General features: G+C 41.6%; 1 protein-coding gene across 3 annotated transcripts in view; it reads right to left on the bottom strand.

The window, feature by feature from the left end:
* Positions 1–24,093, bottom strand: part of TSPAN18 (tetraspanin 18) — a 191,966-nt gene that overhangs the window by 141,890 nt on the left and 25,983 nt on the right. For 2 of the 3 annotated variants that reach the window (XM_063117449.1, XM_063117448.1), the window contains exon 2: positions 3,895–3,996. The exons of the other annotated variant lie outside the window; for it this stretch is intronic. The gene's annotated coding sequence lies outside the window, so the exon portion shown is untranslated. The remainder of the gene's footprint in view (positions 1–3,894; positions 3,997–24,093) is intronic. 3 annotated transcript variants of the gene reach the window in all.

Raw genomic sequence — 24,093 nt, 5'->3', positions numbered from 1 at the left:
GATCCCAGGCAAAAGTCTTTCGTTCCCTGCTATACAAGAGCTTCATGTTCCTTCCAGACAAAAGGATATAAAAGCACTACCAAACAGAAGGTATTGTGCAGCAATTCCATTTTTTCTTTCCTCTTAACTGATCCTCTGAACTAAGGAAAGAGATGGAAGAGGTGGTATGAAAACAAGGGAGTGTTATGAGAGGAAGATGGTATGTCTGTACCCCATCCACAATAAAATTCCATGAATTAGGCAAGGTGATAGTAAGATAAAACCCTTGTTGGGAAGCTCCCTTTAACTTGAGATGTTGTTCATTGAACTTGCGACCTTTGGGTCTCTATCTGTTGGTCTGAACAAAAGCTCTAATATTTCATAAATAAATCCCCATGTTGAATTGCTAAAGCATCTCTAAAATCAGAGCTAACAACAACAGCAGTTGATCATAACAAATGCAAAGCAAACGTTAAAAGCAAATGTAACATATAGACCTCACAGATCAGGAAGGCCAAAAGACAGAGAGGTACACTGTATTCTTAGAGTAGACTGACTGTCTAGTGAATTAATATTTATCATATGCTTTACATCGTATCTTGTTGAAGAAGGCTATTCCTATTAAAAATACATTTAAAAAGGAGGTACAACTAAAAAGGTCAGCTGCCACAGAATCCAGCTTCATTTGTTTGAACTAACAGCAGCTATTTATTTAGTTAGAAACTTTTTAATATATGGAGAATTTATTTATTTATTTATTTAGAGAGTGGGTTTTTGGTATCCTCTTGGATTAGTCCTTCAGCAGCATCACTAGCATTCAGAATTCAGGTTCATTAGCATCAAAGTTCCATGGACTATTCCCCACCTAGAGTAAACATTTATGCAGATGAAGGCTAAACAGCTTAGCAAAGCAGGAGCCAGGGCACTCCATCTTATTTATTTACAAGCTAATAGTCACTCAGGCATCAGATGATTTCAGACAGCAAATGCTTTAAAAAACTGAAATGAATTCATTACAAATTTTGGTAGATCCAAATTGTATAAACCCACATCATACTGACAAGACAGATAATGTCCTTGCACCCCAAAAAAATCACATGTAAGTTTGAGCAATAAGAATTAGTAGAATATAAACAACTCTTGTTACAAGAGTTACACTGAACATATGGTTCCCCATCATAATTAAAATGAAACCTGACATACCTTTAATTGCAGAGAGAAAGAAACACACCTTCTCACATCTATGTGTGTACAAAGTCAAAATATCTAGCCATATCCCTGTGCAGAGGATGCATGTGCCTCAAATCATGCAATGCAAATGCTTATGTTTGACAGCCAAAGATGACCCAATTGTTCCTCCACTGGACAGTGGGCCTTATAGAGCAGCCTTCCCCAACCTTGTGCCCTCCAGAAGTTTTTAGACTAAAATTCCCAGCATCCCTGGCCATTGGCCATGCTGGCTGCAGCTGACAGTAGCTGAAATACATAACGTTCCCCTGGTTGGGGAAGGCTGCTACTGGCTGCTCAGTAGGAGTGGAAGCATCCATATTTTCTGTCTTACAGAAGTGAAATTAAGGGTAGTATACAACTTCTTAACAAAAGGAAGGCAACCAGATACCTCTACTACAGGTGATTTGGACAAAGACTCCCATAATCGCTGACTATTGGCCATGCTTGATGAGGAAGATGGGAGTTGTAGTACAAAAATATCAGGACAGAACCAGTTTGCTTACCCATGTGCAATAGAACATCCTGTTGTACCAATGAGTTTGATTATTTAAAGAAGACGCTTAGAAGCCCTGCTTTAAAGAGAAGTGCTTATCCCACACAAAATACCGCATGTCTGAAAGAATTTTCGACAACATGCTTGCTGCTGAATTTCACAAAACAAAAGACAGACATTTATAATATTCCAATATCTGATTTATTGTTAGAAAAGTGTGTCCCCTTTCTTGCAGAAAGGCAGTTAAGAGGTTAAACTTCCACTCTTTTGCCTCTAGTAAGAGAACAATGAAGTCTCCACACTTGGGATATTGATCATGCTTCCTGTGGGGAGACCAGTGGCCGGCCACAAACAGGATTATGATTACAATTTAAGCAAAATGTGTATTATATTGCTGTGGGAAGCAGAGGGGTTTTAACAGGAACAGAGCAAGTTCTCCTCTAACTAAACACACAAGACCACTGATTGCCTCTTCTACTGTGTGTATTGGCTAAAATATGTTATCTGAACCAGTGCCTGTTTGTCAGCACTGATTAGTAAGAAAACAACTCTAAAGACACAGAAACATAGAGTAGAAAACATATTTCTAATACCAAAATCTAATGTTTATGGAACATCTTCCTAAAATTATCTTTATGCTTAGTAAGGTATCCACTGTGTAGATTAGCACAAAGGTTACATTAATCATACTGGCACACATCATGGAAGAGTCTCCAGGCAAGAGAACTACAAAGTTTCAGGAGGAAAGGTGGAGGGGCTAGGGAGTTGTGATGATTGACCATTTTATGGCTTTTTGCATAGTAAAGCCTGGTGGCATTGGAAGAATGGCCACCCCACAGTCCCATCCTTGCCCTCCCACAAAGCACAGGGGTTGGAGCCCCTTGGAAAAAATATGCTGTCATTAGACCTGTCAGTCACTCAACATCTACCCCTCCCATCAGCATTTAGAGAAGGAAACCAAAAGACACTATTTTTGGAGATACAGGGGGAGTCTACACCAGCCATTTATTGCAGGATTGTATCTCAGTGAACACTAACAGAGCACATGACATTCACCTGCTCCTGCAGTGATCTTGGCTCCACCTCTCAGTTTTCTTGGAATATCCCTGACTGCTTTTGTTGCGGGTTTTCTGGCTCTCTCACGTCCATTCCAAAGAACGTTTGCAGTGTGCCTTCCCTTTGTGAGGCCATTGCTGTTAGCTGTGAGTTCTGGGCTCAGCGAACAGCCAATCAGCTGTGAGGGGCATGTGCAAGGGTATCAGCATGTTTTACAGCCAAGTGTGCTGGTTGTTGTTGTTTTAATACAAACATATCTCTGCCCAGGAGCACATATTCAACAGAGTCCATATCCCCCCATGTGTTCCTATGCATCTGCATTCGTGTGCATCCCTCACAAGTCATTAAAAAATAACCTCTGCCCCATACCCATCTCCCTAGCTGCACACCTTCTACCGATATACATGTGCAAGTGGCATAACAGGGCACACGTGCTCCCACAATGGCACTCCTGTCATGGCATTAAACATTGTTCTCATGTGCCCCATGAGTGCCAATCGTGGAAGTGGGGAACATTCAGAAGGAGCCCTCTTCCGTTGCAAAAGGGTTGCAGGTGTAGATTAGGCCACATTGTCTGCCTTTCCAAAGCCAAACAAAAGCTCATGCAGAGTCCACCTTCAGTTCTGGTTAATTCAGAGGTAAGTCCACTGCTTCAGGAAGCACCCAAAATGGTCCAAAGCAGGCTAATTTGGCATAGTCATTGGCCGAATCAGATGCATCTCTCTAAGTAACCACCCACTGCCACAGTATTTCAATGTATATCCGGCAGTATAAATCCTACTTTTATTCTTTTTTTCTGGTTCTTTTGCTCTATTCAAAAACCATCTCACTGGTTATCTACAATGAAGGTTCTTAAAATGATTAATTACATTTCTAAACTCCACAGAACAAACTCTATCAAATCTCTCCATTAATGTATACACGTTGAGCCATGCTCCACCAATCTCTGAATGGGTGCTCTCATGCAGTGTAGGTTACAGTATCTCAGGATATTTGTCATTGAGAGTGCAGTTCAAAAGGCATTCCAGAGTCCCAAGGAGATATGACTGTGCACGACTCAAACGACAGCATTCCTGTTTGAGACTAATCAGCTCTTAGAAGTATAAGGCTTCATCCTCTCAGTTATCCAAACAAACCTTTTGTGTCCTGGTGATAACTTGGCTCCTTCCTTTCTCTTGGGACCACACAAATCTTCAATTTTCCCCCTCTATCTTGTTCTTGCAACTAACTTCTGTGCACTGTGGAAGAAAAAAAGAAACAAAAAATAAGTGATTAGATAGTTTTTAGTGTTTTAATCAACAGCTTCAGATAGGCTGCTTTCTCCCCACTCTCCCACTATGGCCTTCAAAAACAAAACCTTTGCAGACAAAGCCTTGCCACATTCCATTTAACTGGACACATCTGGCACTTTCCTGTTCATATTGAACAAAGAGTGGATGCTGGCAATGTTCAGATACAGTAAAGAGACAGTGTGCTGGAAGTTGCTGCTTACAAATCTTAATCCAGTTGCCATTTTATTTGCCAGGAAAATGGTGGTGCAGGAGAGCTCTACCTCACCTCTTCCCAACACCCAACTTTCCATCTCACCCTTTCCCCAACTTACTTCCTAGGGCAAGCAACCTGGCTCCACTAAGCTCAGAGGCAGGCTGAACAGCAGCCCGACTGGGAATGGCCTCTCTATTCACACTGGATTAGAAACAACACTCCATTCCAAGTTTGACTACGAATCGAGGTCAGAGCAAACCCAACCCTGGAGTTCAGGCTGGCATCAAGGGTCGACATGTTTGAGCACCTGCTGATGCCCTCATCCCAGCAGGGGGCCACTATCAATAGCCCCCTGGAGTTATTTCTCCTCTTTATCATTGCAATCTGCTTGTCACCTGCCTTTCACTCCAGCTCGGACAACAGTGGTTGTGAGAAGAAGGAGCAGTACATATATTGCCTGCTTGCTTACTGGCTCTCTGCCTGTCAATCAAGCAAGTGGAGAAAGAGGAGGAGGAGCAACAGCAACTGATGGCAGTGGTGGTGAGAAAGTAGGCCCACTAAGGGAGGGAACCCATTCAGGGTGTTTTGCCCACAGGCCATCCATTACCTGGAGCCAGCACTGCCTGAGGTACCAATCCAGGTCAAGCAAGTGCAAGTCAGGAGGAAAATCTTGGTGAAGACTGGAGAGAAAGCACCAGGAAACAGATGGAAGAGTTCCAGAGGGCTAAGCAGAGGTTCAAAGCAGTTTGACCCAACCACAAACCTTCCTATTTATTTTGTTAATGTTCAAATTTGTAAATTTGTAATATTTTAAATTTGTATTTTTGCATTGCTGTTTTTATCTTGGTTGTGCTTTTATACTGTATTTTATATTATGGTTTTATACTGTTGTTTTATCCTTTGAATTGTCTTAATTTTGTAAACCGCCCAGTGAGCTTCAGCTATTGAGCAGTATAGAAATGCAATAAATAAATAAATAAATAAATAAATAAATACTGTTTTTAGTCTCCTGCAAAACATATGAGATCTTGTTGGGAGTCCTAAATTTTGGATGTTTTTCTATTCTAAGCAGTTAGATATGCTCTTTGAGTATAACTTACTCTATTCTTTCTGGAGGTTTGGAGCCTGAAGGTAAATTCATTAAAGCATTTTAAAAACAAAATAAATAGCAAATGCACTCCCCTAGTATCCCCTTAGTATTCATGCGAAGTTTCATGTGTCTGGGTTTCATGGTCTTGAAACTATGGCACCGAAAGACAGACGGGCATGCTACCTCTTTTATTTTTATAGATACATGGCTCACTACTAGAATATATAAGATAATAGATAGTATTATGTAACGCTATGACTACTTACATTATTAAAGTAGGTTAAAGCAAAACAGAAGTAATAATATGTTTAATGTATGTTTAAACATGTGCGAAGTGCCTTCCTAATATACATGTAGGACAGAAGACTCAGGCTCAGTTCAGTCAACACATTAGACAATGCAGTGTGAAAACTCCACCCACTGTTGAGTTTTTAGGAGCTACTCCCCACACAACATGTTCTAACTCCACCGTTGTGTGACTGTGGGCTACTGTGGAGTTGAGTAACAATTTCCTTGCACTCTGTCCTCCCGATGGTATCCCATCAGCCATTGCTGCAAAAAAACCACAATCCAGGTGACTCTCCTAGAGCGGCACTTGCTCCTTTCATCACTCTTGCCAGGGAATGCAGTAGTCCATGGGAAAATCAACAAAGCACAAAGGAAAAATCCATGGAGCCCACCACACATCATGCAACACAATGGTTTTGCAGGAACTCTCCTCTGCACAGCATGGATATTCTGTGTGGAGTGTTTTCCAAAACACCTGCACTGTTGCATGACGTTTTCCCACCAGACAACACATTTCTCAACGGTGGTGTAAAAACTCCACCACGGAATTCTAAAACCACCACTGAGAAACGTGTTGTCTGACCTGAGCCTCAGTCAAATTAAATTTAAGGCACTCCTCCCCTTCTCCTTCTAACTCTGCAAAGTAACTGTAGTTCCAAGGCCATTACTAGTTGGATCAACATGAAACTGAGAAGCCATGCTGGATATAAACTGAAAAATTGTTATTTAATTATTCCTCTCAAACCATTCACCACCTCCAGAGCTACTGAGACCATCAGTCAAAGAGGCGTCATGAACCTAAATACCCAAGCATTCACTGCCCTGACATAAACATTTCTCTGCAACTGAAGATTTTATTTTGTCAATTTGAAGGATGCAATATGTGCATTTTTAAAAGTCATCACAAGCACTAAGCTTCAGCAAATGGAAAAATATTACTGAAATATGTATCAGTCCTGGAAACCTAGGTGAATGTCATACATTAAAAAAATTAAAGGGCTGCTTTAGAGATAGTAATGCAAAGTGCTGCATTTTCAAAGGCTCTAGGGTTAAAGCCCCTTAGTATCAAAATTCAATTTCTTATAGGTTTTCAAAATGCTAACTGTATTGAGGGGAATGTTGCCTGCCTGCAACCCTTAAGAAGATTAGGTTATTACCAGCCAACTATGAGAAACGTAAATCCAGTATTAATCCTAATTCCCATTGAACCAAATCTGCATTGTTCAGGGAAAGCCAGGCGCATATGAATTTTTCCCCCTGCACTCCTATTCCACTGTATGCAATGATCCATGTCATAAATGCTAGTTGCTAAACCTCTGGCATATGTGAGAAATAAATCCTGACTATAGCTGCAAGAGCAATACAAACAGAAGATGGCACCAAATTGGAGCAATCCCAGTTTTTAGACAGACATGGCAGGGGATACAATATGAAGAGGGTAAGTTCTACTTGTAATAAAAAAAATTGAATAATGGAAGACATCAGTCATCCTTTGAGGAAAGGTGGTGAATTAAGATAAAGTGTAATAGCCAAGTCCTCTGCTGCTCCAAAATAGCCCAACTGTCCTTCACATAGTTATTACTGCAATGGTATGATGGCAATACTAGGAAGCTTTAAATTCTACTGACCAATATTCCCTGGTATTGCAAGACCAAAAGACCATTACTCAAACCCCTATTGAATGCATCAAGCATGACATGCTGATCACTTTTACTACTAGAGAAGCTCAGCTGTGCAGTGAGCACGTAATCCACACAGATATTACATTTACTATCATAGTGGGCTAGATGGAATCACTTCAAAGGAGTTGAGATGTACAGATTTTGTAAAAACTATTTAATCTGTGTTTCATGGATTGATTCCATCTGTGTTCATGGATTATCTGCTTATTGACAAAATCAAATCTTTTCCAATTTTCCAAATTTGCACAAATTCGTATTTGTACAAATTCACAAACCCCACAAAAGGTGCAAATCTCCCCAAATGCACATTTTCCTGGTTTAGCCTATGAAATGCATATTTTCAGCAGGTGCTTTTTTAAATTTTATTTTATGTTTTTTTCTATGACTACATTTGCATAAAATTCCAGAATGTTTAAAATAAAATGGTCCGCAATTCCACAGAATCTGTGCATCTGAGAAAGAGCCAGGCAGTTGCAGAATCCATGGATTGCATTCATAGATATCTAAACTCATTTGATTCTGTTGCATATTCCGCCAACATCCCTACAAAGGAGCAAATAAAAACATTTCCCAGGAGCGACTTTGGCCTTGTCTAGACTAGGAAAGGGGACAAAGTTTCCTTTCTTCGTTCTCTCTGTGACTTGCAGTCACTGGAGCCATCCAAGCCTGGTAAGTGGGGTTGAAGGTAAGGATGGTCAAAGGGAAGACAAATTAAAATCCAAACTTTATTTATTTATTTATTACATTTCTATACCGCCCAATAGCCGGAGCTCTCTGGGAGGTTCACAAAACTCTTTGGGCGGTTGAGAAAGTTTAAGGAGTTCTAACATTCATCTCATAATTGAATGATAAGCCTTCTGAAATTTGTACTTCCAAGCCTAGAAGTACGCATTCAGTGACTTCACCAACTCCAAAGAGCAATTCAGTGATATAAAAAGCAGTTCTACAAGACTGAGGCTTCATAATTCAAGCTGTTCCTAAAGCTCAGGACATATACAATGTCTTTACCTTATGCATTTTCACAACAATCCTGCAAATTAGTAGCATAGCATCCTGATTTTATAGAATCTATAATAAGGAAGAACTGAAGTTTAAATAATGGCTAATGCAAGGCTATACATTGAGTTTATGCCTCTCACCTGTCATTTGAATTCAAGTCTAAGTCCAACACTGTTCACTGTTAACTACAACTTCTTCAGTCCCTATCTAAATTTGGACCCCCTTTTGCAATCTCCCAGCCTTTAGTAAAGTGAGTATAATTGCCAGTATAATTGTGATTACCGCGTATAATTCTAATCTCATCTTGATTGACTTATAAAATGCATGTGTGAGAAATTTACATGGACCAAAGGCTGTCCAGCTCAAATAACATAATATGACCAAAAAAATTGCAAGGAAAGGTATGTAATGGTAGTCATGGAGAACAGGAGAAGAGAAATGTAAACCCAGATTCAAGAGGAAATTTGTAAAGCTTTTCACCAACAGACACTGAAGCAATAAAAAGTTGACACTGCTTGGATTTTGCATCTCTCATCCCCTGAGATGTAATTGACAATTCTCAACACCAATTTCTTGTTCCTGTGCTTCTTATAAACACACCCACCTGGTCCCCAAGGACTTGGACGTGCAGCATTTCTCATTCATTCCCTAGTTTACCATAAGTATTCATTAGACCAAAATGACACAACATCCTGTTAACTTGTCTGCAAGTAAGAAGATCAAAGGTGAGAAAACAGAGCGGGTGAGTAGAGCAGGAAGAAAAGATGAAAGTAGCTGGTGTAACTATACTGTTTAGTGGTGAAAATAGCTTATAGCATGCTCATCAGAAGACCTAATGGTGACTATAACCCTCAAAGCTGCAGTTCAGTGAATCAGAATGTCCCACAGAGTCTGAAATTGCCTCACTAGGCATGATTAAAGGTAAGTACTGGCAGCTCTATTGTTCCAGGGTATTTCATGGAAAGATAATGGGATGGCAATCTCAGATGTTTATTATTACCAGAATCTTACTCTTGTTGATATCTCAAAGAGGATAGAAAAGACTGTTACCTAAAAATGCAATATAATATCAACTGTAAAATAGATATAATCGAGTATCTTCAAAGTGGCAAAGGAACACTACTTTTATTTATTTAAAAAAAAATGTTTAGAAAAGACAGCAAACAGAATCTGAGCCAGAATGGATAACTGCCACCATACAGCTCATGTGTGTATGCAACAAATACATAGGAGATAAACATACTTGGACAACTATCAGTTTCATTTGATATGTTGCTACTCTTACCTCCACGACAGAGAAACATTTACACACTTCTGGATGACTAGGGATGGGTGCAAGTTGTTGACTGCAGATATTGGTGAGGAAATTCTACATTATCTGTTCATTTCTGTCCATATAGGCATTTTGAGCATCTATAAAGGTCTAGTGCATATTAGGGGCTTTGCTAGACCTACCGGGTGTTCCGTCATTGAGGAGCGGTGAAAGCGGATTTTCCCGTTCAGCCGTGACGCCTCATCATCCACACCTGCCTTCGATTTGTGGCGGAAGTTTGCACTGGTTGTGCTGCTGCTGCCGCGAGCACGGTTGCGCAGCCACACCGGCCTGATTGCCGCGGCTTTTTTTTCGCTCGGCGCACGGTTTGCGCAAGTCCAAAAGACCGCAAACTTGCGCAGCCGTCAGCGATGCCGACGCCGGCCCCGGCGGCAGCGGAGCCGGAGGCAGCGGCGGCGGCGGCAGTGCCAGTGCCAGCTGAAGTGCTGCTGGTGCTGTTGAGGGTCAACATTGATGCACTCACTTCCTGATGGGGGTCGTGGCGGGTGTAATATGACCCGAAGTCAATCGTCTGCATGGGCACTCTGTGCCTACATCTCCCATCATGCCTCTGAGGTGTCAGCGCCGATGACCGCCTCTGTGCCCTCTGACCCATCCCAAGGAGCCAACCCACATCTGGCCGTAGCCATGGCAGCAGCCCACAAACAGCTCTGCCCTCTGCCAGCCTGGTACCCACACCAACAGGCAGCGTACAGCACCGCCATTATGCGGCCACGGTGGCTGCCCACCGCGAGGAGTCACCAACTCCCCATGAAGGCGGACTGTGGGATGCCCGGCTTTCCAAAAACTGACCCACGCAGAGGTTGCAGTGGAAAAAATAGGCGCAGATGCCCCAGCAGCGCACCAGCCACTTTTCCGGTCCTCCGTTCCTGCGCTGTCACTGTGGAAATAAAAAAAAAAAGCCGCTCCGCCACGCTGCCCCAGCTGGTGGGCTGGGCGCAAATGGCGGAGGCGGCTTGACCGAAGCCGCTGGCCACTCCCCTTAGCATGCCTTTTCCTGACCAGTGCGGACCGCAGTGACCTCACATCCTCACACACGTACTCCAAATTACCGCGGCCCAGCAGGAAAAGGCGCACTTGAACTCACTTTCTTAAAGTCGGGATAAAGAGGCTTCACCCCAGGATAATGACGGATCGTCGTGAACGTCATCTGGAAGCCTCGACGCGACTGCCGAAGGTAACGTGCGCTACAGCCTCGTCTAGTAACACCCTAGGTCTACAGTCCTATGCAGAGTTAGGTCCAAACTATAACTCATAGAGTTTGGGGTGGAGTTTGTTTGTTACTTACTAGCAAAACAATGTAAATTTCCTATCCCAACTTTCTATTATTTACTACTGATTAATTTAAAAGATTGTTACCCTGCCTTTCAGGGTGCATTGACCTCACAAGTTATTTTCCAATATTACAACAATATTAACATACAAATTACAATTAAACACACACAGAGCAGCAGCTGCTAATTATATTAGACTTAGGGGAGTAAAAATGCTATTCATGCCCCTTTTCCCTTCATGTTGCTAATAGGAGCTATGGGTGGGATGGAGATTTACATTGGGTGAGAGGCATGGGAGGAAAGTTTCAACCCTCTTCTTCCAGTGATTTCAAAGTAGCTGCCACAGGCTGTTAATTAGTAAACAGTAATGCTGTGCCAAAAATTTCTCCCAGGAGAATTTCGACCTTTCTCATTCAATTTGATAGGGGGGGGGGAATTGTTTTTGAAAAGAAATTCAAAAGAGAAGAAATTTCAGAGAATTCTCATGGGTTTGGTTCAGTGTTCTTGTGCTAAGGAGATGGCTTAGGAGTGTGTGTCAACATCCTGTCTTTCATATCTCTGACAGCCTGTAGCCTCCTTGGCTTCCTGCACTTCCCACCCAGAAGAAGATATCATAAATTTATTCCTCCCCTAGGGCCTTTTGCGATCAGAAAGTGCAGGTAGCCTGGAAGACTGTACAGCAATGTTGAGATGTGTAATAGAAAGAAAAATATAGACAGGAAAATAGACAGAAAAATATAGCTACCTCACAGTGATTAATTAAGGTTAAAAAAACCACCAATAAAACACATTCAAAACCAATTATTAAATGCCCTGAGAATAACACAGAAAAATGGAAGCCCCTCTCATCGGAGAAAGAAAACTTTCAGGAAATTCTTGATATTTCTTCTTTTCTTACCTCCTAGAAATTAAAGGACATTTTTCAGAATTTTTGCCACATTTTCTTCAGCATAATTTTTTGTGGTGGCTGCATTCCCCTCCCCTCAACGCCCTGGAGTAATGATCAGTATATGGGAAATTGTGGAGGATGCAAAATGGGGGCCAGGCTGCCAACACAGCTGATGTCATGCAAAAAACCCAAAAACCCTTAGGAAAAGAAAGAAAAAAGCTGTTCTACATACCAATGGTGATGCCTACCTTAGAATGACCATATGGAAAGGAGGACAGGGCTCCTGTAGCTTTAACAGTTGTATTGAAAAGGGAATTTCAGCAGGTGTCATTTGTATATATGGGGAACCTGGTGAAATTTCCTCTTCTTCACAATTAAAGCTGCAGGTGCCCTGCCCTCTTTTAAATCTGGTCACAGTATAGCTGCAGTATAGCTCCTACAGCTTAAACTGTTGTGATGAAGAGGAAATTTCACCACATGCAACATGTATACAAATGACACCTGCTGAAATTCCTTTTTCTATGCAACTGTTAAACATACAGGAGCCCTGTCCTCCTTTTCATATGGTTACCCTAGCATACTTGTGAAAAATTGTTTGAGTATATCAGTGAAATTGCCCCACCAATATCTCTTCCCACAAATAGGGTGGAAAATTCTGAGAAGCCACTTGTACATGGCTCTAGTAAACAACAACAATGGAAATCCTAAGCATGTATCTCCCTTGACACATGTATCTCCTCTGTCACATCTAATTTCATAGAATCATAGAATAGTAGAGTTGGAAGGGGCCTATAAAGCCATCGAGTCCAACCCCCTGCTCAATGCAGGAATCCACCTTAAAGCATCCCTGACAGATGGTTGTCCAGCTGCCTCTTGAAGAACTCTCATGTGGGATTGCCCACAACCTCCCTAGGTAATTGGTTCCATTATCATACTGCTATAACAGTCAGGAAGTTTGGCCTTTATTGGGAAGGATGCCTGTCTGTATTCAGTGCAATTTACTTCCAAGTAATATGTACAAGATCAGACCATTGACCCATTTTCCAAATGCTGATACTGTGAAGGTAGATACAGATCTAAAATATGACTTTGCAACAACAAAATCCAACAATTAATTAAAATACAACCTTTTTTTAAAAAAAAAATGTTTCACACATGCTTCCAAGCTAAGATGCCTATAGAGTTTCAGATGAATTCTTCGGCCTCATTCACCTGTCACACAGAGCACTGTAAAATATATGTAAAAGTCTTGCAAATGACTGGAGAGTTTGTTCACATTATATTTGCTTATAAAACCATTTATGTGCATTAAGCTACACACAGCCCCACAACCTCCTCCTCCCATTCATTCAACACACAAAGGGGTAGGTGTACATCCCTCAGATGGTAAAGCAACAGGCAGGGCAGCAATCATGCAACAAGTAGGTGATTGCATTCCCTCCATGAAAATCAAGGTCAAACTCTTCCCCAGATCTGATGTTTTAGCACTTTGTAAAACCAGCAACAGAAACCTCCAAAACACGGTCAATTTCATGATGGGTACAAGTGTACTAATATCTTCCCAACACTAGACCATTAAATTAAATGTTTACAAAACACTGAACATATTAAGAAATAAGAGAGTCTGTTGAAGGCTAAGGCAGCAGAACCATTAGCATTTTGATAGCTTTCCACAATACATAAAAGTAAGTCTTTAAAATTCATTGCCCAAAGATTAATCCTCCTCTTACAGCCTTTCCTTCGAAGCTTGAGGCAGCTATCAAGCTAGCTTACTATTCTTTATAAGGAGGAAGAGGAAGAGGAGCAGCTCCAGTCGCTAAAGGTAGAAAGGGTGCCTCTTACTAGAACAAATCCACTCTCCACAGTGGGACGTCATTAATAAATTAACAGGGTGATTATCTTCAAGCACTGTAAATTCCTTGATGACAATCTGGTTCATCTTTAGAAATTCATGAGCCCCCAGAATGTCTATTATTGACTTGAAAGTAAAGTTGCAGTATGCACAACATATTTGTTTGGGGTGGGTGCCAGGGGAAGAAACAGGCCTCAGAAGTTAGGTTGTGAAAAATACAGTAGATAACAATTAAAAAGCATACTTGTAACTCCTATGCCTTGGACGTGCTTTAAAATAATTTCAGCTGCAGCCTTGGGCTCAACTTGATGGTGTTTACTTTTGACTAAAAATGCATGCATAGGATTGGGCTGTACATATTTCTTGTTCTGACAATGCAACTTGGAAGATTTCAACTGGTGAATTTACATCTCTACACAGCCCCCAAATGAAATTACAAAAGAAAGATTACACTTTAGCAAATGAAAACCAGACTTATGAAGACAAGTCAAAGTAAAACAAAAGGGTCTCATACGTCATATTTATGAACACATGAAGTGCATAGATTGTCCTTAATTCTAAAATAGTTGCTCTTTCTTACCAACCAGTTACTCTTTAATTTGCGCCCAGGCATTTTTATATGCAGTAACTCATACTTGCCCAAAAATTAAAAGGCACATCTGGCTTTCATAAAGGACTTAATTCAACTTCATTTTAGGTGCAACACCTGGATTTTCCATGATGTTTAATTACAGCATCTAAATTCACCTTTATCCTTTCATAAAAGGATATTCTGGCGGGAACTGCAAATCCTACTTGAGGGTTGAGCAATGCAATCACTTCTTGGACTTCTCTTCAAGTCATTATTATTTCTTGGCTGGCATTGGCTGAACTGATGGAGTTGACTGAGAAGTCAACAGAGTCTTCCATCCCACCTAGCAAGCTACTGAAATCAATAATTTTGAAGCATTTGTAGCAATGCATGAAATTGGGATGCAGGACTGGATCATTCCAATGAATCCTTTACCACCTCAATTTTCTACCAAGAAAGAAAGATGGCACGGATAAAAGGTAAATAAATGGTCCCATGCACTTTCAATTCCTAAATAAGAAGGTCCTAAATAAGAAGGTTTAAGGTAAGCCAGTTGCTGCATCACAGGTGATAAATCTTCTAAAATATTGACTCTGATGATGGAGTTATCTAAAGGTAGGATGCAACTGCTTCTGATCCCTACTCAGACTGTTTGCCTTAGCACACTGTGCCATTTCATTACTACCAGCCACACTTTTGATTTATGTCCATGAGTTTATACCTAGCAACAAATGCTGCTAATAAATTGAATCCTCTTTGAAATGCATTTAGAGAGTTATTGGAAGAGCCAGAAAATTACTGTATCATCAGCTTACAATTGATGCATCTGTTTCACCTCCTCCTTACTAAGCAATTCAGAGTCTAGACAGAGCCTACTTTTACTACAAGTCACAATTCTGAACTAGAAAGAAAGAAAGAAAGAAAGAAAGAAAGAAAGAAAGAAAGAAAGAAAGAAGAGCCAGGAAATCAGATAAAGTTAGAATACAAGGATTTCCTTCTAAGAAGTCAAAGAACACTGAAATGTTTATTCACTTATTACATTTATATTACATTTTTCATTTGAGAAACTCGAGTGGCATTCATGGTGTTCCCAGGCAGGATCCTATCCAGGCTTAGCATCGATAATGCAACAACACCACATGCTGTCAGACTATTCTCTTCTAGGCATTAGGAAAAAAAAACATGGCAATAATGCTTAGAGCAGGATGTCCCCAACCTTTTTGGACCCATGGGTACATTTGGGAATTGGAGAAACTGCTGTGGGCACCACCACAAAATGCTTAATCAGTGGAGTGCTGCTTTGGCATCTACCTGTCACGTCTATGGATCTTAGGTTGCATCTTATTTAGCAAAAAAGTTTGTTTCGTGTCTACTGAAAGCCACAACACAGAAGAGGTGGCAGTATAGGAGAGGGAGAGACATCAATTCATTATGTCACTTGGCTGATCCTAAGGAGCAGCCTATTCTTGCCTGGGGCAAGTGGGAAATGAGTTGGTTTCTTCATAGTCTGTTATAAATTAACAACCTTAAATATTCTCCAGGGTTTTGTAACAAATTTCCTATGTCTTGAAGCATGTTCACAATAAAATTTCTATGGCTTATTTGTCATTCCAGGTCAGTTTTTCCTTCTTGAACTGAGCGTGCACGTAGGCTAAGTGACTTAGCAAAGAGATCATACGTTTAAGTTATGATGTGCACAAATCAGCAGCATGTGAACCACAAACTGGGGGTGTTGTCATTTTGCTGCAAGCACACTGGGGATTTGCTCTCATGGTCTTTGATTCACAGCACCCATTTCCCCCACACATGCTTCATTCCATGCAGGAAAAAAGAATGAAATTTACAGAAATTAAAAGAGATGTGTGAAGTTTGTACTGAAGAAAAGACAATAAAAATAGGGGGGATAACAGAGAACTTCTGAACACAAAAGTATGGTATCTAAAATTTAAATATGCTGGCTTCAGAGAAAGAAGAATTGCTATTACTTAACTCAGTTACATAGCAACAGCTTAAAACTTTGTCTTTAAAAGGACTGTTTTGTTTTAGCCTGTATAATCTGCAATTTAAAACTAACAGGCATATTTTTGTTCATCATTCCATAAAGGGGTGTGTGGAATTTTGATCCAAGCACAGCTCAAGAAAAACGTTTAGTACAGCTTCAGGTTTATTGCAAACTCTGTGTGAAAGGATCTGTCTGAGCCAACAAAAACTTATAGAATTAGCCACAGCAATGGCTGCCATATAAACCAGGGATCAGAACTGAATGATTCCATCACTCCCAGGAATTGTAAAATGATTCCATGACTTGCAGGTTTATGAAGTATACCTGAAATGAAGGCAAGGCCTTTTCAGTAAATGGAGATGCTCTTTTTGTTTGAGAACTTGGCCTGTTTCCTTTTTACCCCAAAATCAGATTTTGAAGAAAAAGAAGTGGAACCATTCTTTCCTTTAGCCTTACAAAACTGGGGGTACGGGAAGTGGAGAAAGACTACATAGTTTAGAATCATAGAATCCTAGAATAGCAGAGTTGGAAGGGGCCTACAAGGCCATCGAGTCCAACCCCCTGCTCAATGCAGGAATCCACCCTAAAGAATCCCTGACAGGTGGTTGTCCAGCTGCCTCTTGAATGCCTCTAGTGAGGGAGAGCCCACAACCTCCCTAGGTAACTGATTCCATTGTCGTACTGCTCTAACAATCAGGAAGTTTTTCCTGATGTCCAGCTGGAATCTGGCTTCCTTTAACTTGAGCCCGTTATTCCGTGTCCTGCACTCTGGGAGGATCGAGAAGAGATCCTGGCCCTCCTCTGTGTGACAACCTTTTAAGTATTTGAAGAGTGCTATCATGTCTCCCCTCAACCTTCTCTTCTCCAGGCTAAACATGCCCAGTTCTTTCAGTCTCTCTTCATAGGGCTTTGTTTCCAGACCCCTGATCATCCTGGTTGCCCTCCTCTGAATATGCTCCAGCTTGTCTGCATCCTTCTTGAATTGCAGAGCCCAGAACTGGACGCAATGCTCTAGATGAGGCCTAATCAGGGCCGAATAGAGAGGAACCAGTACTTCACATGATTTGGAAGCTACACTTCTATTAATGCAGCCCAAAATAGCATTTGCCTTTCTTGCAGCCATATCACACTGTTGGCTCATATTCAGCTTGCGATCTACAACAATTCCAAGATCCTTCTCGTTTGTAGTATTGCTGAGCCAAGTATCCCCCATCTTGTAACTGTGCATTTGGTTTCTTATTTCCTAAATGTAGAACTTGGCATTTATCCCTATTAAATTTCATTCTGTTGTTTTCGGCCCAACACTCCAGCCTATCAAGATCACTTTGAAGTTTGTTTCTGTCTTCTAGAGTATTAGCTATCCCACCCAATTTGGTGTCATCTGCAAATTTGATAAGCGTTCCCTGCACCTCCTCGTCCAAATCATTAATAAAAATGTTGAAGAGCACTGGGCCCAGGACTGATCCCTGCGGCACCCCACTCGTTGCCTCTCCCCAGTTTGAGAAGGTTCCATTGATAAGTACTCTTTGAGTCCGATTCTGTAGCCAACTGTGAATCCACCTAATAGTTGTTCCATCTAGCCCACTTTTAGCTAGTTTGTTAATCAGAATGTCATGGGGCACTTTGTCAAAAGCTTTGCTGAAGTCAAGATAAATGACATCCACAGCATTCCCACAGTCCACAAGGGAGGTTATCCTATCAAAAAATGAGATCAAATTAGTCTGACAGGACTTGTTCTTGACAAATCCATGTTGACTTCTAGTGATCACCGCATTGATTTCAAGGTGTTTACGGATTGACTTCTTTATAATCTGCTCCAGAATTTTCCCAGGGATGGATGAATTTTCCCAGGGAGAAGACTGAGGCAAAGTAGGAATTGAGCACTTCAGCCTTTTCTTTGTCTTCTGTTATCAATTTGCCATCCTCATTAAGCAGTTGAACCACCATTTCTTTCCTCTGTCTTTTACTACTCACGTATCTGAAGAAAGCCTTTTTATTGCTTTTAGCATCCCTCACTAACGTCAGCTCGTTCTCAGCTTTAGCCTTCCTGACGCCATTTCAGCACTTCTGCGCCACCTGTTAAATACTCCCACCCATCCTGCACTCCTTTTCTCATTAGGCTCACTTGCTATGGGACCTTACTTATTATAGTTCTGAGTTTATTAAAATCAGCTTTCCTAAAATCCAGAGTACATGTATGGCTACACTCAACTTTTGTCTCCTTCATAATCAAGAATTCAAGTATGATGTGGTCACTTTCCCCCAGAGTTCCCGTAACTGCCACTTTATCCACTAAGTCATCCCTTTTGGTCAATATCAAGTCAAGGATTACTGATCCTCTAGTTCCTTCCTCCACTTTCTGTAGGAGAAAGTTATCACCCACACATGTCAGGAATTTCTTGGAAGGGCCGCTTTTGGCAGTATTTGTCTCCCAACAGATATCAGGGTAATTGAAGTCTCCCATCACTACTACATCACACTTCCTTGAAACACTGGCAATTTGTTTCTCAAAAGTTTCGTCCTCGTCTTCTCCTGGATTGGGTGGTCGGTAGTAGACTCCAATTATCATGTTTAACCTTATTTCCAATCTTCTTAATAAATAAAGAGGACCTGTTTATAACACAAAGGCGCAGGTTGGGTTACAACATAAAGCCATTCCTCCCAAAAGATCAAAATACTATTTAATAAATAAATATTACTGAATTACACTTTATCTTTCTCTCTCCCTCCTATTACTCAGGAATTACACAACCAAAGCATGTCTTGTCCAGTTCTAAGAAGCTAATTTCCCACTTTCCATTACTTTACAGACCTTTAGTCAATTTCTATGGTCTAGACATAGATATCTGTCATATGAATTTTGGGCTACTTTAATGATTTTTCTAAGCAGCAGTCTTAGAATGAAAGGTGTGTAGCAAATACACTGGCTTGCCTTTTCTTCCCAGGCGTTAACAAACCCAAACACCAGAAGGACATCATGGAAATTTATATCCCCACCATGAGGTACTGATGGCTCCTTCTCCATCTCCATCAATACCACCACTAACACCACCCTTCAACCTCAGGTAGGATAGTCCCATTCCTAAGGACTGGTCTCCCCTACACTCCACACACACATACATTTTGCTTCAATCCTTTCGAAGCTGTACATCCTTTCCTGAATCAGTTTTCCCTGTGATTACTTTAAGGTCAGCTCTCTGGATTCTGAACCCTGCTGAGCTTACCGACCACAGACATATTGCTCTGTGTATTAAAGAGAACCATGCCGCGGCAGCATCCAAACAGAAAGTCAATTGTTGGCAGAGAGTGACCAAGTAATGAATCCAGTCTTGTGGTGCCCTTGCTACTCATATTTTCATGCAAACATGAGTGTTCAATATGTTGGTTTCCACTGTGTGGCCTGTCACTACAGGCAACCAATTACCTGTGTGAATTCAGCTGCTATGCAGAGAGACTAAAAGTGGCTACAGTTTAGTGCATGTCATCTGAATCATCCTATATTTAAAGCTTGACAATTACGCCAATCTAGACGCTGGCCTCAGAGCCAAGCATTGCTATCTAGAGCCATACTACACAAATAAAGAAAATAAGTAGGACAAAAATTCTTGGACTTTAGGTTAGGATTGAATGCCCCCCTACAAAATAAAGATCCCTGCACACAGAAAAGTAGCACAGCAGGGAGTAGGGTTCATGGTTAACCTTCCTTTTTACATATTACTTTTCAAATTAATGCAATCTATGATAAAACCTTAAATATATAAGCTAATCAAAGGTTGAAGTGCAGACTTCAACAATAGCTTTTCTCCAGTGACTGCAGCACCACCATCTGAAAAGTATGATGAATAGAAAGCCTTCTTCCCAACTCTGAATCGACTGAGGTGGTTGGGAACTGGCCCAGCAGTTTTGCAACTATCTTCTCCCCTTCCCCATCTCCAAGGTTGGGAGGAAACCTGGGGGAAGGTGTTAGAAGCAGATTCCCTTCTCTCTCTTCCTAAAGAGAATAGGTAGAAAGAAGGACGCTCCATCAGGCAATGCTCAGGAGTAGGGGGGCAGAACTTCAATGTTGATGACTGGCTGAGCTCCTTCCTGCTAAGAGAAGCAAAGATGGGGAAAGTGCTTGTAGTGCCCTGCTTGTGAGAGAGATTCTGAGCCCCTTCACCAAGCACCAACTGAAGCTGGAGTGCTTGCCTCCTGACTTCACTGCAGAAAAGGTTTTTCTGTTGGCCATCCAGCCACCAGGTGGGAGGAAACTGGAGACCACCATTTTTAGTTTGGCTAGCCAGGCTAGCCAAATATGGCAGACCTATGTTGAAGTGTACTGGTAAAAAATCAAGAGCCTTCACCCTTAATGTGGCAAGTCCAGAGGATCTCCACTTATTTCACCCTTATCTGAACAGCCTGTACCCCTGTTGCTACAAAAAGGATATTATCGATAGCAATACTACAGATATCTGGCAGTCTTTGACACAGAGGGTTTCCTGGTGGTGCCAGCAATGCTGCCATAGAGTGCAATCCCCATAAGAAATCACCACTACATAGTAACACTTTTCAGGTGAGGGCCATAACCTGTAGGTCAGCTCTAAGACAGGGAATATTGTTACAAGGTAACAAATTCTGAATTTTCATTATATGTAAACAAACCCTCTCACATCAACATTTCAAAAAGAAGCTCCTATGTAACATAATGGCACGCCACTGACTTTTAGCCTGTGTATTTATAATATAATCCATTTTACTTAAATCCATGTGCTTTGTGTGGACAAAATACTGCTGTAATCCAAGAGGATGTATACATTTATTCTCAATTCTGACTCTATTCACTCAGCAGAGTACTTTATTTGGCAGGATGCAGCGGAGAGCAGCTTCCTTCTCTATATCAGTTAAGAGGAGTAAAATTTGTAACTCTTTGATGGAGAAACTACAAAGGGACACACAGGAATGGCCTACTGGGGTCTCAAGTTAACAATTTATCATCCTAGTTTGAGACATGCACTCCACACAAACCAGTCTCAAAGCACTGTCAAAATAATAAACCTTTTGAAAGAGTATTTCCCACTGGGAATGGATGCTTCAGAGGGAGGAATAGTTGCTGTGGGACGGAGTCAGGTAGTCAGATTTTGGTCATAATAATGACTGGACCTGGGGATTTATTTATTTTTTAAATTTTATTATTCCGTTTTATATGCCACTTTCCACAAAGATATCAAAGTGGTGAACATAAAATACAATGTCATAAAAACAACAATAAAAGCAACACAATACAAATGAATCAGCAATAAAATCGCATGTTCTATTGTGTGATACAAACCACTGTAGGCTGGGTCACACTTCAGGGAAAGCCTGTATAAGGGATAAGTTATAAGACATCAGAATTGTGGGGTCTTCTCTAATGTCAGCTGGTAAAGAGTTGCCACTTGGGGAAGTCACATGGGGGACATCCTCCCTTTTGCTTTGGATGTAAGAAGGCTGCCAGGCTCTGTGTGAGACAGGCCTGTGACCCTGACCTATGGTGAGAGCTTAGGTGGGGGAAGCTGTGGCATGTGGGGTACCCCCTGAGTGATAACCAGGGGAGGAGAATGAAACAGAGGTCAAGAGCTCCAACCAACTGGGGGCAGAATGCAACCACGTATGGGTCTTATCTACTTGCACTAGCCCAATGTCGTTGCTCCTTAATTCTCTCCTCTCCCTTCTCCTTTTTCTTTCCTTTTCTTTTTCTTTTCTTCACCTTTTTATTTTTAATTTTTGGGGAAGGGGTGGCTACAAACCAGGAAGTGCCAAGGTGGAAGGGAGGGTGACATGGAAGCAGAGGGTTCCCCTATAACAGTTGTCATGGGTCGGGGAAGCCATAGGGCACCATCCTTCCCCCAATGTTATTTAATATGTATATGAAGCCATTGGGAGCGGTCATCAGGAGTTTTGGGGAAAGGTGTCACCAGTATGCTGATGACACCCAGCTCTATTTCTCTGTAACATCTGAATCAGGAGAGGCTGTGCACATTCTGAACCAGTGTTTGGAGACAGTTATGGCTTGGATGAGGGCCAGCAAACTGAAGCTGAATCCTGATAAGACAGAGGCCATGTGGGTTGATGGTTCCCAGGTCTGGGAATTGGGGTGTTTGCCTGTTCTGAATGGAGTTGCACTCCCTCTGAAGGAACAGGTCTGTAGTTTGGGGTGCTCCTGGATCCATCTTTGTCACTGGAGGCCCAGGTGACCTCGGTGGTCTGGAGCGCCCATTATCAACTTTGGTTGGTACGCCAACTATGCCCGTTCCTGAATAGGAATAGCAGATAGTAACCACATGATTAGACTACTGTAATGCACTTTATGTGGGGCTACCCATGTGTGTGGTTCAGAACGTGCAGCTAGTGCAGAACGCAGCAGCTAGGGTGCTCACTGGGACACCTAGCTCTGCTCATATAAACCCTGTGTTAAAAGAACTGCACTGGCTGCCTGTTAGCTACTGAGCCACATTCAAGGTTATGCTGTTATCCTACAAAGGCCTAAACAACTTGGGAACAACATACCTAGCAGACCGCCTTCCCTTAAATGCACCCAGACAACAATTACGATCCTAAGAGGAGGTCCTGCTGGCCATTCAGAAACGAATAGAATGCCACCCTGAAGAACTGTGGCCTTCTCTGTAGTAGCACCCACCCTCTGGAAAACCCTCCCTCATGTGGTTCGGGAGGCGGAAAACGTAACATCTTTTAAACACCTCCTGAAAACATACCTTTTCACACAGGCTTTCCCTGGATTTTAACTTAGCTGGTTTTATATGGCATTTTTTAAACTTTCAATGCTTTAAATTTATCTATAGTTGTTATATTTTATGGTTTTTAATTGTGCACTGCCCAGAGAGCTTCGGCTGATGGGCAGCATAAAATGTAATAAATAAATAAATAAATAAGCAAAGAGTTCCAGAGGACGTGTGCTGCAACACTAAATGCTCTACTGAAAGTGTTGTGTTGACTGGTGGCTGGCTGAGCCTTACAATCCATAATACAGGTAAAAACATACTAATGTTGTTGTGCATGTCATTCAAAAAGTCATTTCAAAAGGTCATAAGTTGACACAGCCAGAGCAGCACAAGGAAGTGAACCATCTCCTGGGTCATAAGAGCATAGGAAGTTGCCTTATACTGTTCTCAGGCCACTCGCCTCTCTAGTTCAGTTTTGTCTACACCAGCCTTCCTGAACGTGGCGCCCTCCAGATGTTTGGACTTCAACTCCCATCAGTCCCAGACAGCATGGCCAATGGTGAGGGATACTGGGAACTGTAGTCCAAAACATCTGGAAGGCACCATGTTGGGAAAGGCCGGTCTGCACTGACTAGTAGCAGCCTTCCAAGTTTTCAGATGGGGGTCTTTCCAAACCCTAACTGGAGTTGCTGGGCAATGAATCTGAGACCTTTTGCATGAAAAACATGTGCTTTATCACTAACCTACAGCCCTTCACTTTGCAAAAGCGAGAACATGGATGTTCATCCAAAGCAAAAATCTTGCAGAAATCCAAAGTTCAGTTTCACAACATCCATAGACAGATAGATATAAACTCACATGCATAGAATCATTGTATAATCTTCGGGAAAATGTCCTTTCCCCACACCACATACAATGATTAGTTGAATTTTTCAATATACCTCCTTCAAAGATGTTATATCTCACTTTTTGATCCATAGTGTCCTGGACTCAGTACAAAAATTATCAGCTTTAGATGAGCTTTAGTTGTTCATCCACTAGTCTTCTTGATTGTCTGCTGACCTATTCCTCTAAGCATCATGCAAGTGGTGTCCAGTCCTCTTAAAACCACTGCATACAACACAACTCTGCCTATGATATATGCACTACTAGACAAAGCAATGGGTTTCTAG

The sequence above is a fragment of the Elgaria multicarinata genome, chromosome 2 (genome assembly GCF_023053635.1).
Source record: "Elgaria multicarinata webbii isolate HBS135686 ecotype San Diego chromosome 2, rElgMul1.1.pri, whole genome shotgun sequence".
NCBI lineage: Eukaryota > Metazoa > Chordata > Lepidosauria > Squamata > Anguidae > Elgaria > Elgaria multicarinata.
This window is presented reverse-complemented; position numbering and strand designations above follow the sequence as displayed.